The sequence below is a fragment of the Mus musculus genome, chromosome 14, assembly GCF_000001635.26.
Source record: "Mus musculus strain C57BL/6J chromosome 14, GRCm38.p6 C57BL/6J".
NCBI classification, from domain to species: domain Eukaryota; kingdom Metazoa; phylum Chordata; class Mammalia; order Rodentia; family Muridae; genus Mus; species Mus musculus.
In genome coordinates this window covers 109,056,534-109,062,313 of record NC_000080.6, presented here as the reverse complement: position 1 = coordinate 109,062,313, position 5,780 = coordinate 109,056,534, and positions in this window count along the sequence as shown.

Genomic DNA, 5,780 nt, shown 5'->3' with positions numbered 1-5,780 from the left:
AAGGATCTCAGTCAGTTTTCATGATATGCAAGCAAAAAAATGATTCCCCCTAACAAACAAACAAACAACACAGAAATTCACATTTACTGAAAATGTGAATCAAAAAAAAAAAAAAAAGCAGTCACTTTGGCTGAGAGTTCAGAAGATTACTCTACAAAGATACATAGATTATATATTCTTATCACATAATCTACCATTATCTTTCTTAGTATGATTCAGGGTGGAAATCAAACGTTAACTCTAACTTATATACATTCATATCAGCCTTGGTTATAAATGACAAAGCTTAAAATCAATAGAAATCTTACTGTTCTTACTGTTTCTAAAAACACACACACACACACACACACACATACACACACACATATTGGAGCAATGTCATAACTTATAACTATAATGAGCATTCCTTGACTAAATTCACATCCCTCTAAACATTAATTATGTTTCAAAAATCCTCTCAAAATTTATCAAGTCTACAATTTTAACTTAGAGTAAAGGAAATGTTAATTGCAGGCTTCATCACAGTTTAGCAGTGACATAAATATTATTCTTATAATATACCATCTGTTATTAAACTCAATTCAGGACTAGAAATTTCATAACTACAAGTATTTTTAAGTCCTCATTAACAGCTCACAACATAGAGTATAAATATACTTATTTTCCTATGAGAATTTCATTACAATCTACACCTTTTCCACATAACAACATATTTCCCTCATAGCATTGTAACTTCAGTTATATTAGGTAATATTTTACAATGTTCTCAAGTAACTTTTAACCAACATTTTGAACTTGTGGAATCTACAATATGAATGGTTTGCACTTGAACACAGGTGACATTCTTCTGCCACTTATCTCCTCTTTAACTGTCCTCTTTTAGCCATCAGTCAGCTCTTTCAGATTTCAAGAACCATTCGTGACATAAGACTGTTTCTCGTAAACTATGTCTTCAACAGCCAAATTGATTATGTACTTTGCAGCTTGTTTCTCACAAGTATCTCTTACATCTTGGCCTTCATTCTAACCTGAAAATTTAATCAAGCAGAGACAAAGTGGTTTAAGGAAGGTAATGTTTTAGATAAGAGTAAGTGGAACTTAAGAAGAAGATAAACACACAGCTCTAATTGAAGAATACAATGTCTTGATACGGTTCAGAATAAATGAGGGTAAATGCACACTTGTAAGTTCTTGTAGCTGATGTACACTTTTAAATGGGAAAAGCAACCAGATCATAACTAAGATTTTTTTTCCAGAAAGCCAATTCTATGGGGTAATTATTTTGTGATCTACTAGTACGATGAAAAGTTCTTCAAGTGTGAATCAACAGCACACAGGAGAGCAGTATCATAAACTGATCATCTTGCTTTCTTCTGTGGGTAAGTGAATAAAGTTTCTTAGGTCCATCCTTTCACTCAGTTTGTGTGAGAAATAAAATTGTAGAGTCCTAGCTCAAGGTCCTGTTATATACAGTGCTATTAAGAGGGACTCAGATTTATAAGTATCACAAATTGACCTGTACTCCATAGCCCAGCCATGCTGGGGTGTTCACAGCTCTTCATTTTAAGTGTTATTATTAAAAGTCCACTTGGTGGCTGCTCCCTGTTGACAATCTCACCGATGTCACCAATTACTATTGTTTAGAATCATCTCTAATGAAGCATATATACTTTGGGAGAGGTAACATGCATATTCAGAACAACATTTTTCTGAAGTCCTTTCTAGAATGTAGCTATGTAACTTATGAGTTCTGCTATCATTGTAATTATTTGACTGATAAATTTCTATTGAAAATTGAAAAAAAAAATTGTGTATGTCATCTATTGTTAAAAAAAAAAAAAGCATGCACTAAGTTGACATGGACTACTGTTCCTTTATGTAATTATGACTTGCCAACAGAACATAATTTGAAAACCAAGTATATTTTTCTTGGAAGTGAATAGACTTGAATTGGCACAAGGCAAACCAACACGAAAGAATACAATCTAAAATTAGCAAGGAGGAGGGAAGGGGAAAGTGAGAGGTCAGGGCCTGCTAGAGCCATGTTTGTCATTTATGGGCCGACTAGAGCCCTTCACTAGTAGGAACATTATCTTCAGTATCTTTTTGTTTATTAATGTTCCATCCTATTTTCTAAAAGATTGTACTAATACAATTGTAGGTTGCACATACTACTGATACATCTAAATTATTATTCACGTAAAAGCTTCCAGAGAGGTTATACCGAAGCATCTCTATTTCCCTTGGCACAGTATCCCTAATATATAAAAGCTACTCTATCTTCAAGATTTTATTATATTTTATAATAAATCATAGTATTGCAGACTTGCCTTTAGGTTCACCTCACACCACCAACCCCAAGTCACTCTGATGCTTGCCTTGCCTTTCAGGAATATTGCAGTTATCTCACCAAGTACTGGTTTAATTATTATTGTGAGCTTTTCTTAAAACTATTAACCCATTTCCACTGTGGTAAACATTATTCTCATCATAAAATTTAAAAAACAAGAATATATAGCTCAAATGTGCAGGGGTAAGAATTAAAATCAGGGAATAACCTTCATATCAGTAATATCATTTAAAGATGAATATTTATATTATACAAAATTAATACTAGGTTATTAAAGAGGCCTTATTGAAAGCAACTTCAAACTGTAGATGAATACTACCATATTATGCAATATGAAAAAATCATTATATCTAGTGGAATGACATTCAGAAATTGTTATTAGACGCGTTCTCACGACCGGCCAGGAAGAACACCACAGACCAGAATCTTCTGCGGCAAAGCTTTATTTCTTACATCTTCAGGAGCAAGCGTGTAAGAAGCAAGAGAGCAAGAAGCAAGAGAGCGCAAGAAGCAAGAGAGAGAGAAAACGAAACCCCGTCCCTCTTAAGGAGCATTCTCCTTCGCCTCGGACGTGTCACTCCCTGATTGGCTGCAGCCCATCGGCCGAGTTGACGTCACGGGGAAGGCAGAGCACAAGTAGTCATAAGATACCCTTGGCACATGCGCAGATTATTTGTTTACCACTTAGAACACAGGATGTCAGCGCCATCTTGTAACGGCGAATGTGGGGGCGGCTCCCAACATCTCCCCCTTTTTCTTTTAATAAGAGCAAATAGGCCACCCATATTAATGAGAGTGGAGATAGAGGTCAAATCCCCAGTGTGTAGGTAAAGGAGCCATGTACAGGATTAGCTCTTAGGCTTACAGGCTTTTACCCAGAGCAACCCTGACCTGCTCCCGTGTCGTTTTGCCTGGGGGAAGGGAACTAGGACACTGAACCTTCATGAAAGATGACATGTCTCCCTAGAATAGGCTCATATATGCCGCAGAGCCTTTCCATTGCAGTGCTTAGCCTTGCAACTCTCTCGGGCTGCTGAAGCACACTCACTCTATCCCGTGCAATGAGTCTAGCCTCATGGGATATAAGAGCTGAGTGGCCAGCGACCTATTGCCTAAGCATAGATAACCATATATCAGGGGGAGCTCCATGTTCTAGTCCTGCAAGCGCCTGGGCAATAACCACCTTGTCTCTCCTAGTTTAGGCCTTAAGCTTACAGACCAATCAAAGAAGCAACACTAATCCACAGCAAAGTGTATCTCCAAATAATATTAATCCCACCCATTTTTTAAAGAAAGAAAATGCTGAGGAGATCCAATTGGGTAATCCTTTGGTCAGGGACAGGTCCAAGCGCGTGGAGTTGACCTGAAGTCTCAATTCCCGAAGGATCTGTTCAAATTCAGCCATCCAATTCTGTAACATATACTGAAAAAGACTTTTTGACAAATTAGCTGTCCTAGTAAATTTAACATACTGAATGGAAGTAACACACAATCCCGGAAACTTTTGTTCACATCCCTGCTGAGTTATTTGTCATAATACATCTAGTTGTATCTGGACAAGATCTATGAGTTGATTAACCAGCATGAGACCTCTCTGTATCTTGACATTAGCTGAGGCCTGTTCATCTATGACTGTAGTCACTGAGGCTGACAAAGTGTTAATGGTGTCAGTCGTCTGGACCTGTCCAGACAGAGCCAAGGCTGTCTGAATTAAGGCTAAACCCAGTTCCCAGTTAGTGGTAAAAAAGCAGGAGAATACTTGAGCATTATACATCACCGTCATTGGGAGTGGAAATGTCGACATTATCCCCCAACGCTGCTCTCTCTTTATTATTGACGCCCTGGACATCACCAAGACGAGGGACATTAGTATTCCCTTGGTCAGTCTGGATTTTTCGGGTGAGTCTTTCTGGTACCCAAAATGGGTTGTCTTCATTCTGTGGGAAAACACAGATAGCTCCCCTGGATCTTATCAAGATAGGATCCGGGCCATACCATTTATTATCAAGGACATTTTTCCATTTAACCATCTCATTGGGCCTATCTGGCTCTGTACAATGACGTTCAGCCGCAGTATGGCCATGAACATCAATATTTAAAAAATTGAGTGTAAAGAGTGCCAAAGACACCGACACTCTTGGTGCTCGGGGTACAGTCTCCTCAAAAGTTCCCCTCTTCTGTTTTATAAGATAGGCTTTGAGGGTGCGATGCGCACGCTCAACAATACCCTGTCCTTGAGGGTTGTATGGAAGTCCAGTCAGGTGGGTTACGTCCATCTGACGGCAGAACTGTTGGAATTTTTGAGACGTATAAGCTGGTCCATTATCAGTCTTAAGGAGTCTGGGTTTCCCCCAAGCACTCCATGCCTCAAGACAATGTTGAATCACATGTGAGGCTTTTTCTCCGGTTAACGGAGAGGCAAACATGATGCCAGAACATGTGTCAATGGACACATGGAGATATTGAAGTTTTCCAAAGGAAGAAACATGTGTAACATCCATTTGCCAGACCTGTAGAGGTCGAATACCGCGTGGGTTAATTCCCACATGAGGAACTGGCAAGAACTCACAGCAGCTTTGACATTGAGTAACAATGTCACGGGCTTCTTTTCTTGTCAAGGAGAAACGACTGCGTAATGTTTCAGCCGTCACATGAAAATTGTTATGAAAATTTCTTGCAGCCTCTACCGGGGATGATAGGGCAGCAGCCACCACTTTAGTGGCCTTATCTGCCAAATCATTTCCCAGAGCCATGGGGCCAGGTAGGCCTGAATGGGCTCTAACATGAGTAATATAAACAGGAGATCTTCTAGATAACAAAACTAATTGTATCTGCTGAAAAATATTGGCAACTCTACTGGAAGGCTTAATCACTCCAGCCACTTCTAAAAGATTTACTGCATTTACCACATAACAGGAATCTGACACAATATTAAGGGGTTCTAAAAAGGTTTTTAAAACTTCTAAGACCACTAAACATTCTACCACTTGCGGTGAATTTTCATTATATTGTTTGGATACCACTTTACCATTAGCCACATAGGCACCTATGCCAGTTTTTGATCCATCAGTATATACCACAATCCCATTTTTAAGTGGGTTTCTTACTGTTATTTGTGGAAACACAACAGATTGATTTTGGGCAAACTGTAAGATTGGATGTTTTGGATAATGGTTATCTATTTTTCCTGAAAAGGAGGTAACTAAAACTGCCCAATCATTAGATGCGGCTGCCAAGGTCTGAACCTGTGCAGCGGTATAAGGTACAATTAAAAGATATGGACTTTGCCCAAAGTGGGTGATTGCTGCTTTTAGGCCTTTAAGGGCAAGCTGTGCAATTGCATCAGGATACCAATCTATTATTTTAGCTGGGGATACGTTTGGATGGATCCACAACAATGGCCCATTCTGCCACAAAACTGCAGTTGGCA